Genomic DNA, 14,472 nt, shown 5'->3' with positions numbered 1-14,472 from the left:
CAAGCTTGGGTCGACTCAACTACTTCTTGGGTCGACCCTCTCAGTGAATCCATAGAACCATTGTTCTGTCTTGTTTTGAGGATCTTGATGTTTGGGTCGACTCATGCTTTCCTTGGGTCGACCCAACTCACTGTTCATCTTTGCCATTTTTGCAGAAGTGTGCCAAATGTTTTCTTGATGTACCGGGGTCGACCCAATCATCCTTTGGGTCGACTCAATCCACACTTTGCTGCATCTCAAGGTTAGATTCATTCAAATGAACAATGAAATGTATCTATATCAATTTATACAAATATACTGAGAGTAATAGACTTATAAATGAAGTATCGATTTAGCTTATAACATACTCTAGATAATTGCTTGTTAATCATCAAAATAACACTATCATCCTCATGTTTCAATTTCTCTCCAACGGGTCAAAAGTGTTGCAAGTCATATCATTTCATAAAACCCTGCCTTCAAAAGATCACTCCATCTAAAAAGTCCTAGCTCGGCCTAAGAGGCACACTCGATTTGATCACTCGAATTGTTTGCCAATTAAGGCCCATTGGACCTTGTACGCATCTTCATATATTCTCAAGGCTTCTTGGCCCCTGAGGTTCAAGCAAGCCCGATTACCTTTATATTTGCTCTTGTGTATTCTCGAGCAGGTTGTTAGCCCTTATACTTGTCGTCGTATATTTTCAAGTGGGCTTGTTGGCTTTTATACCCGTCCTTATGTATTCTCAAGACTATTGGCCCCTGATGTTCGAGCAGGGCTACTGACCCTTATGTTCATCCTCATATATACTGAAAGCCTATTTGCCCCCGAGATTCGACCAGACCTGTTGGCCCTTATATTCATCCTCAATCAAGTATTCTCTTTTTTATCAAGGATCGTAAAGGATTATATTCTACTCCGACAAGGTGATCTCCAGTATGCACCTATGGTATTTCTGTTGACCTCAAGTACTTCATAGAATTCTGCTCTTACCGTCTGATATATTCAGAAGGCGTTTCAGTTTATTTCTTTGGTCATTATGGCTACTATGGAATTCTAATCTTACTTCAGCCTATCTCCAAGAGGCGTTGTTATCATATATCCAAAGCATTCATGGCTATCTCAGCTGCTTTCTACAAATATTTTAACTCGGCTAATCTTGATGTGATCTCGTCTCATCATGATCTTGTGGTCTTCACCTCAGTTAACCTCTAAAGGCATTCTGATATTATGGCCTCGTCTCAAAGCTCTCAGCCGATCTTGATCACTTGAAATTATTATGGCCTTATCTCATCTTTTTGATCTTCTGGCTGACCTCGAAAACTTATATCCATGCATCTTTGTCTCATCTTAGCATCCTTAAAATGACCTTGAGTGAACATCTAAACAATAAGTGAGATACGGAGAGCAGCCGACTTGGCAGCCACCCTTTGCTTTTTCTTTGAACTATCACTCACGGGTTCTTATCGGGGGATCAACTAGGCTGACAGACTTGAAAATAATTTCATTCCAATTAATAGTATATGGTTACATAGTAGGTCAAAGACCAAACTAGACCACTACAACATGAAAAGACTGGGATTAGCTAATCTATAGTTCTTCAAGATGATGAACTCTGGCAAGGACACCCAATGCAGGAGACCATCCTTCACCTTATCCTGCACTTCCATGGTGGCACCAAAAAGCACAAGAGGGGGGTCTACAAAAGCATATTGCTTGAGGCTTAACGGCTCCCCGACCTCTCCATTGTTTTCTGGCCCCCGACCTTGTTGCTGTCGTATGCGGCTAGTTCGAGACCGCTAAAGTTGGCCTAGGGAAGAGCCACGACATCTGGCTTCAACATTCGTCGAAGCCCTCCACGAAGGAATCAACCATGATGAGGGCAAACTACGCATGAGAGTTCCCGATGCCTTGAACTTCTCCACGGCCCAGGAAGCCCTCTTCTCGACCTGGGCGACCTGAAATTAAGCAACGTTCCTCCACCGCCGCTGCTCGGAGCAAGGTCGTTTGGGTCCAATCCTTCTCAATTACCAGCCAGCTCTTGAGGGACCCATTTTTGGCCTCTACCTCGGCCGTTTTCTCCCGGCCTTTTGCAAGGCCAACTGAAGCATCCCCTCATAGTTCTGAAGATGCTTCTCCTATGGAGAATCCATTCTACACAGCAGAGGAAAAAAAGGAAGATTAGTAAGAGAATTGATCTTCTCACAAGAAAAGATGGAAGAAAAGCAGTAAACCACTACCCAAGATCGATTTTCAACGATTCGACAAGCAAATTCTGCAGAGATCTCTCTTGAAGCGACAAAAAGGGCACTTAGAAACTCTCCTAATATGACAGATTTGTAAGGGCCTCCATTTTCTTTTTATAAAGCTTCGAACAGAGTTCCACGGCGGCGAGCCCATTAAAAATAATAAACTTTTAATAATAAACTTTTATCATCCTTTTTCTTTTTTACTTCCCACCAAAAAATTCTTTCTAACTGAAGCATTGGAGGGCCCGACTAGAGCCAATTCAGCAAGCTCTCTGATCCTTGCCTATTTCCTTACAGGTCCACGGAGGCGGTTCATGTTAACATTCTCGGAAAAACAGCAACATAAATAATTAGAAATATTACAAAAGGATTATATAGCCTTCATGAATCATAAAAGTTAGGTGACACCATTTTTTTTATTAAAATTGTATACACTCATTTGGTGCATGAGATGATAAGAAACTTGAGCTAGTGATCTCATCTCTAATCCAATCTATTGCAATAAATTTTTCAGAAATATCAAAAAATTCTCAAATTTTATTTTTTTCCCTTTTGCCAAATAATTCTTCAAATTATTTCCTATAAAAGAATCAATTCAAGATTGTTCAATTATTCACAAACATACATGGAATTCCTGATTTATTTCAGACCAATTTTCGAAATCTTTACATGCCACAAACAAATAATACTACCAATACAGATCAGTGATATCATACATAGATGTTGGTGGTATTGTTGCTTCATCTGCTACTCTTACGCCAGCCATACTTTTTCATATAGTGTTATAAATATTTTAGAAGACTTACATTCTATACTATATATTATTTATTTTTATTATTATCCAAGATCATCATCTTTTAAAGAACATAACAGATATTTTTGGGACTCGGATTCATCTTGCCTCTAGCCAGATTCATCAACTTGTGGCTATATCACATCCTTCAAAATAGTTCAGTGGTAGCTTAAACAACTAGACAGAAAAAACAACCTAAAGCTTTTCTCTAAATAACAATACCAAGAACTTAAAAAAAAAAAAAAGCAAAAAAAGCAATACCAAGAAGTTCACACTAGAGTTTTAACAGCCAAACACAGAAATACATTAAGAAAAAGATCAAATTGCAATAATTTGTTATGAAAATAATTTGTTATGAAAATATCATGTCCCTCAGAATATATAAAAAACTTTGGTGTGGGTGCACAAAATTCGGGCATAGCCCCCCTTCATCACTGCAGTCGTTACAAACAATCGGGACCTCTCTCTCGCACACAAACAGAGGCAGACGCACAATCATCGGCGCTTGCTCCCGCGCTCATGCGTCTCCCTCTTCCTGGACCCCCTCGCCGGCCGCCCCTCCTCCTCCGCCTCCCTCCTCGACGACGACGACGGCCTCCTCTTGAAATGATAATCCTCCTCGCTCGACTCATTGTCGTACCCCACCGTCGCCGCCCCTCCGACATCCGACCGACGACGAACCGCCACCTTTCGACCCCTTCCACTCGTCCCTATGCCCGTCCGAACTGGACCGGCGGTGGGCCGACTCGTGCTGGTCCCTGAGCCCGTTCCTTAGCGGCAGCTCCGACGACTTCCTCTTCTTGCCGGCCCCCTCGCGGCTGCTGCCTCCGCCGCCTCGGGCGGCGGATGAGGAGTGCGGGAAGCTGATGCGGGAGAAAACGCTGCCCTTCTGCTTCCGATCCAGCTTGGCAGTCTCGGCCGGCAGCGGCTCGTCGTGGTCCGAGGCCCTTCTCTTCCCGGCCCGGCTCGGGGAGTGGCGGCCCGAGTCGCAGGGCGGGCCGTGTCGGTCTGCTCGGTCGGACCGGTCGACGCTCGCCCCTTGGGACGTCAGCCTCTGAACCAAAACACGATATGTTAGCTCATCATGCACCTAACGTGACAAAAATAACACATAACAATGCTAAATCTTAAATTACACGCCTCAATTGCCCTCGGCCAGTGGCCACAACATGGCTAAAGGTAAATCTTTTTAAAAAGTTACAAATTAACACGTCTTTCCATCATCTACTATAATACATCATACATTGCTAAAACTGATCAATTGACTCATAAACTCTTTATCCCTCTTCAAAGTTACCAATGACTGAAGTAATTTGAAGGCAGACAATGCCTGCCAATGTAACACCGTGACAATTTATTGAATCCATCATGTATGGCTCTCAGTGGAGATAGGGGACATAGTATAATCCACTTATACGAAAGATGGGTCCACCAGGACGAAAATGATCCGAACGAAGGACTACATAAAAGATGGCTTCAACCTAACTGTGCTTCATGATGGCAATGGACGGCGCCAAGTAAGTTACAGGCGAACCCTAACTAGCACAAAGCCAAGAGCCATTTGGCTTCCAGGGTGCTCTCCGGAAGAGCTAAGTATGGAAGAACTCACGATTTCTCGTATGTCCATGATTTATTATTACCTAGAAAGAAGGGGGAAAAACCCCTCAAATGGGTCCTCTAACAAGTTCCCTGCGTTCTCGTGGCTCAGCAGGTCTAATTGAAGCCATCAGAGGCTTGCCCTTTCTCGAACGCCATCCCCCAATTCGAGAAACAAGATTTCCAAACCTCTTTCCACGAGAAGGGGAAGTAGCAATGGGGGAGAATGAGGTAATGGAAAGGAGCCGTACATTCTCGCTGCATCCACGAAAACCAGCCCAACTTTAGGAGAATAGCTTGCTACAGCTGCCTGAAGACCAGTTTCCAAATAACAAAAATGGGTAGCCAAAAGATGCCATGACCATGGTCAGCTTGGTGATGACCATGATCCAGTGAGCATACATGTCCCGCACGAGTGCACCAAGAACGACTCGATAAATCTAGGGCTTTCGAGGGATGAATCACAAACCGTCACTCGCCCAAAGATGAATCCACATCTTACATCAGACCAAGACCAATAACAACTTCCAGCATATGCAAGGAAAAGCCCTATTCTGGCGAAAAACGAATCCCTCCTAAAAGTACTAATGCTGAAGAATTGCATCTTCTGCTAATGCTTATATTGATTGGGGTCTCAGATCTCCTTGGGAAATCCCCTTTTCTTGATAACCCTATTCCCCCTATCATCATCCGGAGCTGCCGCAACTCGGGCTCTAATGCTGATACGATGATACCCAGAGTACAAAAATGAATAAGCAAATGAATCAACAAAAGAAGACGGACGGGCTTCAACTTCAATGAAGAAACGCCATTGGTTCCATTTGGTTCCCTTCTGGGCTCCCTATCCTTGGAGCGCTCCCTCTCCCTGAAACAAACAGCAACTTCAGCAATCAAAAAAGGGAACAACAAAATCCACAAGCAGCACAAGGGCATTCCCTGAAACCTCCAGAGGATCAAAATCCATGAAAATGACATGAATGACTCGATATAAAAAGAAAGCTACTTGGTATTACAACGATGGAAGCAAAAACAGCAGCATCAAACTCTCTATATCCATGTTATAAAGCTGCAGAAGATATCGGTATATATACATGCATACACATAAAGATGGATACATATAGAGATATATGATAAGGATCTTTAAGGCATTGCTTGAAATAATAATCCCACCAATATAATACAAGAAACTACAGGTGGTTTGAGAGGCATACCAAGCATGATGTATATTATTGATGTCGTTTATTGGAGAATGATTACAAGTGAGCAATAGGTATTCACCCTGGGAACAGTGCATGTCAATACATACTGAAGATTGGATTGCTGAATAAAAAGATGGAAGAATAAAGGCTCCTTGGAGTAATAGAGATACATAATATATTAGTCAAAATAAAATATATCTCATGCAGTGCCACTCTAGTGGAACGTGTTGAAGCTGACAGTGCGAAAAGAGCCAAGGGGCAGAAAATTTGTTCATCCAACAAGTTTTCACTACAAGAATGCATAGATGAGCGTAGCAAGCGGTAACAAAGATACACTTATCTATGGTAAATTTATGGTAAAACAAGGCCGTATAGAGTAAGGAAAGAGCCAGAAGGGAAAACACTTATTTATAGCACCACTGGAAAATAAAGCAAAGGAAAAAGGTGAAGATGACATAAAATGGAAAAAAGATGGTCCAAACAAGAAGAGGAGGCCTGAAATATAAAGAAATCGATGCCAAGGATTAAAACAGAGAACCCAGACATGAAGTATGGGTTGTTTGTTGATATAAAAGTTCAATGCATTCAAAGATAGTTTACACTCACAGATTCCTAGGTTAAGATTTAGAAAACAACGACATCAAGAAAAATATGAAAAAGGACATAATATGTAACATGTCGTGTTACCAGTATATGCGAGATTTCAAATATAATGAACTACAGAATTTTGCACCATACTTCAGATAAATTAAGAAAAAGATGGATAATAAGAGCAGATTGAAGAAATGCGTCAAACCCTGGCGCATGCACTAAGAAACAAAACGTAGGAGTTAAATAGGATAGCAACTAGCTGCTGATATATTAGGAAAAAGCCCGGACTAAACTATTGCATCTACCACATAATGTCATTTTATTTTTAACTGCCTTTCTTCTCTACATGTTGTAAATATTTACCCATGATTACATCCATCTACACTATGCCTATGAATATATGTGCATATTTTGGTCAACTATTTTATCTTATCTGATAAGTAATTATACTACTAGTTTCTCATGTAATATAGCAAATAAACCACTACGAGAAACTTAAAATTGAAAAATAAAAAAAAAAGATCAAGGAGTATCATGTGCATGTAATGTTATAGCTGTAACATTGTGTATATTAGCTTTCGCATAACACCATTAAAATTCTTATCTTTCAATTCCATTTAAACCACAAACAGCAAGCCTTGAACACATAAATTTCACAGCATAATTTTCAGAAAATTACCAAACACCATTCTAGGACCTAGAAGCTGAAATCTCCTCAGCTGCCTAACACAGTTATCTTGTTCATGTGCGCGTATGCGTGTGCGTGTCTGTGTGTATATACACATTTAAGCAACACTTCAGTTTGGCATTGCAAAAACATCAACAAATTCAGAAAAATGAAAAAAAAACAGAACTAAAGAGAACCATTTGAATTACCTTTCATTGAGTCGGTCCATTTCACGCTTCCATCTTAGATCAGCTTTCTTAGCCTCAAATTCTTCCCTGGTCAAATATCCATGCCCCTGGTTCATACCCACGATGCCTAAATCGGACAGATCCCTGCAAATGTATATTTTTTTCAATTTATGCAGCTTTCACATATGCTGTAAGTGAACTACGCATATAAAATCAAGGGAACTATGACAAAAAAAAAAGTTGGTTATAGTTTCAAATTTCAAAATCTCTCTTTATCTTCTAGCTCTGAGGATGTCTTATAACTCTACAAGGACTTGTAACTACCAAGCATACCTTGGAACTACTGGCATCATATAACTTTGTGCAGTAAATGGATCTCGTGGAAGAATACCTCCCCCAAAAGGAACATCAAAGGGGCCAGGCGTATAACCCATGTATTGCATGGGACCAGTGAAAGATGCCATGTATCCATCAACTCCAAATGGCATTCCACTACCAGCCCAGTAAGGGTTGTAGCCCGAAGCAGCCAAAGGCATCCCAGCAAAGTTTTCAGCTCCAAAATCTTGATAAGCCCTCCACTGCATGTCAGAAGCTGCAGACAGGAAAGGGAAGAAGCAAAGGTAAAGTAGTCAGACTGATTTTTGATTTGCGTACTACACAAAACATTTGATGATTTGCAGTGCATGTACAAGATAAAAGATTGGTACCACTGAGTAAAGTAGAACAAAACAAAGGTAATGCACTAACCGTTACCAGCCATCCGTGTCTTCTTCTTCTTCTTCTTCTTTCCTGGTAAAAAAAAGGAATGAAATAGCTTTCTTAAGGGAACAGAATAGACCAAAAGGAAAGGTTTTCATAAAACCAGTGATTGATCATAATCACTGGCTTGCATAGTTACCGGCCCAGACAAATATAACTAACTGGAATTCCTTTGTCAAGCACCAACTGCAAAACCTCTCACTTTAGGATGCACCCTTTTTGATAAACAGATTCTACATTAATCTAAAAGATGATCTGAGATCATAGGATAGTTTACTTGTTCTACGGAACCTTTGCAACAGTTCCAAACACTTACCATTTGCAGTGCATATCTTTGATATTTATTCTCTAACTTAGACAGACAACTAGTAGACAATAAACAAATTTTAAAAAAAAATCATATTGCATTGCAAGTGCAGATCACCCACCTTGCTCTCTAGTAATCAACTTTTCCTGGCCTTCTTCAGGAACTGGAGCACTCTCAGGTGATGGTTCTTTTGCACTCGCTGATTCCGGCATTGCTTCAGATTTATTCACATTTGCAGTGACCTTCTTTTCCACAGTATTTGTCTCAAATATTGCAGCCTTTACATTGCTTGCAGCCTCCCCTTCCTTCACATTTGGAGAACGTTCCAGTGGAGGAACTTGTTTATGTTCATCTTTGGAAGCAGCAGAAAGAGTAGGAGACAGGTTCTTGGGTTGTACTAGGCGAGCTGACTCCATATCTGAAAGACCAGAAGATACAGGACATTTCCATCAACCGCATACAAATAACTATATATCACAAACCACGAAAAGTATTCATACCTTGACCATGAACAAGATTTCCTGCATTTTCTGTACTATTGGTTGTTGACTCCATTATGCGACTAATTGTTTCCCTAAGTGTTCTATTTGGCAGAAGGTCATCTGCTAGTATGCCTGTAGCACCACAGACACACACTGACTTGCTAATAATATAATCTCTTATGCCTGGTGGAAGAAAATAAAATTGGCAATTGATCAAAAGGGAAAAATTAAAACTTTGCTCTCTTAGTTTTACGTGTGCCAAATAATATAACACAAGAAAATTGAGTTCAAAGCATCAAGACACTTACATTTGTCACAAAAACTCTTAAAACAGCACTTGCTAGTCAAAACAGCATCTTTCATTACTTCTTTACAAAGTGGGCAGCCCAATTCTGGTGGAAGATCACTAACAGGACGAGCGGTAGGTAGCCCCTCAATTTCCTTCTCAAATGCAGCTCTATATAGGAAAAGTTGCTCATCAGCTGTCATTTCTATCACAATACTGTAATAACAAGGAACACTGCATGAAGTCATCAACTTACTCATTTGGCTTAAGAACAGCAACAGCACCACCAGGCAACGCATAGGATGTCACGCCCCAAGCCCGAGGCGCGGCAGACGCCGCACGCCCGCACGGCGGGCCGCACGGGCGCGCAAGGCAGCAGATCATATCAAAGCAGATGCAGCTATTCAAAGATGACATAATTATTTAAATTGTATAAAAGCGGTCTTACAAAATTTCAAAATAGCATATGCCAACATAGTTCAAATATCCAAACTAATTTAACTAAAATGCTCATAATCGAAGAAATCATCGAAAAATCTAACGCACTCCCCAATCCCGTGCGATCAAGCCTCTGGATCTGAAAAACAGAGAAAATAAAATAATGAGCTACACTAGCCCAGCAAGCAACAAAATACCTCAAAGTAGGGTCAGAGCATAACAGATCAAAATACAGGATAATGTCTGGAATCAATCACAAATATCATTGTTTTGCTGTTTTCAAAACTTATTATCATTTTTCCGAAAACTCTGATACCAGAATCTCAACATGATAGGCTACGGCCACGTAACCCGGTAGAATGGGTTGCACAGAGTGCCAGAAACCACTATTGTTAGTCACCGATGGCAACGGTGTCCAGAAACCACTATTCTAATCACCGGTGGCACGGTGTCGAAACCGGTTCCTCACAGATTACAAGTCGACAGGTCCAACGTATAATCCCCATTGGCGGGGCCAGAACAGAACAGATCATAGCCATGCTGAGAATGCATAAATATAAAAATAGATTTCATAAATTGTACAGGCATGTTTCACGAAATTCAGAGCATATAATATAATTTTCAAATAAAATTTAATATGCCAGACCCATTTACTAAACACAAAACATATTTCAAAATTTAATCCAGTAATAAATTACTTTACCAAATAATTTGGAGAAATGCACTTTGAAGCATTAAGTTACTTACCTCTTCTCGCTTGATTCCTACTTCAGGTAGACGGATCAGGTTCACCTGTTTAAATTTAATTAATTCCTTGTTAATTTTAGAACTAAGCAAAATCCAGAAATAATTCTATTGGACATAGCCCAACAGGGCCTAGAATTGGCCCATAATGGGCATGGCCCTATAGGGCCCATATCGGATACGGCCCAATGGGCCCACATAGACTCAGCTAACTAGGGCCCCCAATGTTGGCTTCTAATTGTACCTGTATGCAATAAAATTTATTGCATGGACTAATACTTAATTACAGGGTACTGTTCTATAATAAAACTTGAGTGAGGGGACTAAATAAATATTGTTGGGGACCTTTACGTAATAAGTCTTTTCTATAGGGATCAAATACAAAATACAGAAGATCCTTTTTGTGAAATAATAATATACTGTCAAGAGCTTATCTGCAAAATTTCATTTATTGGCTAAACGGGTTCGGTTTTCGGGTTCGGGTTTCAGGTTCGGGTTCGGATCTGAACTGGACCCAAGTTGGGCCCACAAGAGTACTGCCCAACTGGGCCCAACCGAACTGGACTGGGCCCAAGTTGGGCCTGCAGTGGACTGGGCCCAAGTTGGGCCTGCAGTGGACAGGGACCAACGGCCCATCACAGTGTTCACGGCCCACAGTGGGCCTTCCTCCTTCCCGATCTCCCCATGGACAGAGGTGATGGGAAAACGGGGAAGGAAGGGGGGCGGCAGGGTGGTCGGTCTAGGTGGCCGGATGGTGGTCCGGCCGGCGGCTCGTGGGGGCGCAACTGTCGGTAGGGCGGTCGTGGCCGGCGGCAGATTGCTGCGGTGACCGGCGTCGAGAAAGAACCGAGAAGGGTCTCGGTGTGGGCCGATGCAAAGGGGAAAAATATGCTATTTGGCATGGAATCAAGGCAAGAGAGGGCTTACCGGCGGTGGCAGAGGCAGTAGGAGGAAGATCTCGGCCGCCGGTGCTCGATTCGGTGGTCAAGCGGCGGTGGCGGCGGTGCTTTCCGAAGAGGAAGAAGGTCTCAAAACAGGGGAGGCTCGGGTGGTGGTGGTGGTTGGCCAAGGCGGCCCGCCGGCGGCTTGGGAAGAGGGAACCGAGGGAGGAGAGGGAGAAGAGAGGGCTCGGTGGTGCTCTAGGGCAAGAAAGGGTGGGGTTTTTATCGTCCCCTCCGTAACGGCCCTCCGCCGCGAAAATCGCGGCGGTCGGGCGAGATTCGTGGCCGTGAATTGGGCGCGGATTGGCTGGGGGGGCGCCGCAGAATACCCGCGGCGTCGTTGCCCAGTTTGTTCCCCCGAAGGAGCCGGAGAGGATCGCCAACGTGATCCTCTGTTCCGGCTCCTCCCCTAATTGAATCGGGGCTGAAGTCGGCGAGGGCTGCCGATTTCAGCCCCGTGTCTCACATAGGAACCATCAGGAGTTGCCATTAACATTGATTTAGGAATGCCAGTTGGGGGTCTCACCCTTTTAACATCATAATTTGGATCACCATTTGTGGGGCAGTGCTGGATAAAATGACCTGAACAAAATTAAAAAAAACTCTTAACATACATTAACTGGCGCTCGCAAATGCTGAAAACAATTAATTACAATGACCTCATTAGTCAACATATTATAAACGTACCTGGCACTTTGCATCTTTGACAAACATAGCCTGCTGGAGGTGTCCTTCGCTCCAGCCCACCTCGGCCTTAATTTAATGAGAAAAATGAAAATGTTAGTATCCAGGAAAATGGGAAGATAAAATAAAGTGATACATGCAACATATATCATAAAACTAAGAATTCGACTGCTTTTGCAACAAAAAGTCTACAAAAGAATGGATAGCAAATGTTTTAATCCTAAAATGCATTTGTGGAATCCCTATCATCACAAACATATACAGGAACCAAGAGAGTATATGCTACTTTTAGAGGAATATACATATATAAAGATGCAATTAACCAAATCCTAGTTCAATTTAAAAAGTTAACGTTATTGTGAGGCTCTGAGTGTAAGACAGTCAAAGAAGGAAAATGACACAAGAATAAAAAGCTATACAAAGACGGGAAAAGAGACAAGCATGAAGAGTTCTACAAGTGTTCAAGGGATTACCAAAACCACGACCAGCCATCATCCTCCCACCCATTCCCCTACCAAAGCCTCTTCCAGCACCATAACCTTCTTGTGTTTGACTGCAAAGTTACATTGACCCAGTGAAAAACATTATGTTATAAATGATTCCTCATTGGTAAACAAAATGTGACTGCTATTGCTGCTCCATTCTCTCGAACTTCTCTAAACTTTTTAATTTCCAAAAAATAAAACCACTGAAATATAAGAAATATCAATGGTCCAATTAAATGTCTCACCGATTCCAGTCAAGGGCAGGTGTGTCAATTAAAGCCTTAATCTTGCTATCCTCATCAACCTTATTTGCAGGAGAAACATCTACCACTGGACTGCTTGACTGAGCAGGAAGGACTTCTGGAATAGCATACAAATCATTACCAAACTCATCCCATTCAGATTCTTCAGGCTGCAAAATGTGATTGAATGTGTATTATCAATATCCTTGCCATCAATCAAAGATGAGAACGGTCAGGAAAGATACACCCATTATCCACTCAAGAATTAAGATAATGGTGGCTGGCACCAATTCAGAATGAAGGAAAAAAAAATTAAGCACCTAGAGAATCATATTCAAATATTATTAGTCTTACATATTTCACAGTAGATGGGTCGCCAACCAAAGTGTTACTTGCTGGTGGAAGATCTTCTAACTTATCCTCTACAACTTTTGTCCTGCAGATGGAATGCAAACTTTCAATATCAAAATCCAGTCAGGAAAGTCATCCACATTGTCTCAAAGTTGTCTTACAAAATTTGATCCTAATAAAGTTTCAAAATATTTCAGTAACACTACATCCCTCCCACATAACCAAATCTAAAAATCATTAGCAAAAGCATAATGTAAATGCAAATAGAAGAGCTCATCAAATGCTCAAGATTCAGAGTGTGAGATAGTACTCGTCTCGTTCTGTAACAATGGGCTTCCGTGGCCGTCCTGGGATGCGACGAATCAATACTGATGTATTTTTGGGTATCATAGCAGCTTCGTCTGCATATTCTGAAACCGAAAATGGAAGAACACAGAGTCTATAAAAATCCAGAGTGAGATTAGAGCAACCTACATTGCTCCGAGCAAGGTAACTCAACAGATACACTATCAATCGAACAGTAGCCACAATCTCACCCCAACTCCATTACCCCTTATCTCTTAATTTTTCAAGCACAATTATCTAAAAATACTCCAATCAATCCTTTTTTTATTAGTTTTTAGTCTAATGACAATTAATTCTGAATGAACTGAACCATCCTCCTACAAGTAAACTGCATGAATAAACCAATCAAGAGAACCTAGTCTAGAAGAAGAACCAACCTTCATTAGTCTGCGCATTGGAGACCATGAGGTCAAAATCGGTACCCCTTCCCAAATGCTTGAATTCAAAAATTCGTTCTTTCAAATTGGCAACAGATATGAATTGACCCTCAATTAGAATAGAGTCGTAATCTTTTGCACTTTTAAACTTATAATACACAGCCATTATTTTTTTTTCCCTTTCCGGCCTTCCTCTGATCTAATTGCAGACCAGCTTGACCACAATGAACAAATTGCCCGGAAAAAAAAGCAGCAAACTGAATTTAAAATGCCGAAAATTAAAAAAGCAGGCCTGATATTGAGCTAGAACAATAGAAATCATAGACATGAGTACAAGCAATCCTTGATGTAGATAACGCTCTATTATCCCATCAAGAAACGATCTTTCCGGAAGGGAAAAGAGGAAGAGCTCGAGATGAGTTCTCCGCCTACCCCTTTATGTTCCGAACGAATAGAACAGCGATCCAAACAGCAAAGAGCCACGATCCGCAGATAAATCCCCAAGATCGCCAATCGCCCTCGGCCGCTACAAGAGGAGAGAGGCTTCTGCGACAAGAAAAACCCCTTCGATCAAAGGGATTCAGCCGGAGGAGGAGAGATTGGATCCCGAGCTCACTAGACTGCCATCGCCAGAGCAGAATCGCCCGAAGCCGCGGCGTATCCGAGGATCCCCTGAACTACCACTCCAATCGGAAAAATCGAAAAGAGAACGAAGAAACGACAGCTTCTACAATCGAGAGAACCCCAAATCGAACGGCAGAGGGACCT

General features: G+C 41.8%; 1 long non-coding RNA gene and 1 pseudogene across 2 annotated transcripts; both read right to left on the bottom strand.

Moving 5' to 3' along the window:
* Positions 1-3,499: 3,499 nt before the first annotated feature.
* LOC103698876 (E3 ubiquitin ligase PQT3-like) lies at positions 3,500-13,907 on the bottom strand (annotated as a pseudogene). Its single transcript, XR_016399009.1, has 16 exons — positions 13,705-13,907; positions 13,293-13,392; positions 12,986-13,067; positions 12,635-12,801; positions 12,378-12,457; positions 11,908-11,973; positions 11,694-11,802; positions 9,354-9,401; positions 9,120-9,268; positions 8,830-8,994; positions 8,451-8,747; positions 8,011-8,052; positions 7,597-7,855; positions 7,285-7,407; positions 5,402-5,483; positions 3,500-4,076 (listed from the first exon to the last, which is right to left on the bottom strand). The product of XR_016399009.1 is annotated as an E3 ubiquitin ligase PQT3-like (transcript).
* Positions 9,621-11,455, bottom strand: LOC149750914 (uncharacterized). Its single transcript, XR_016399010.1, has 3 exons — positions 11,207-11,455; positions 10,283-10,327; positions 9,621-9,674 (listed from the first exon to the last, which is right to left on the bottom strand). It is a non-coding gene; the product is annotated as an uncharacterized LOC149750914 (long non-coding RNA).
* Positions 13,908-14,472: the final 565 nt, after the last annotated feature.

This window comes from Phoenix dactylifera, chromosome 18 (genome assembly GCF_051530095.1).
Source record: "Phoenix dactylifera cultivar Ajwa chromosome 18, Ajwa_hap1_PhDact_Kaust_v1.1, whole genome shotgun sequence".
In the NCBI taxonomy this organism is placed as follows: domain Eukaryota; kingdom Viridiplantae; phylum Streptophyta; class Magnoliopsida; order Arecales; family Arecaceae; genus Phoenix; species Phoenix dactylifera.
The sequence above is the reverse complement of the archived record's forward strand: the minus strand, read 5'-3'. Positions and strand labels throughout refer to the sequence as shown.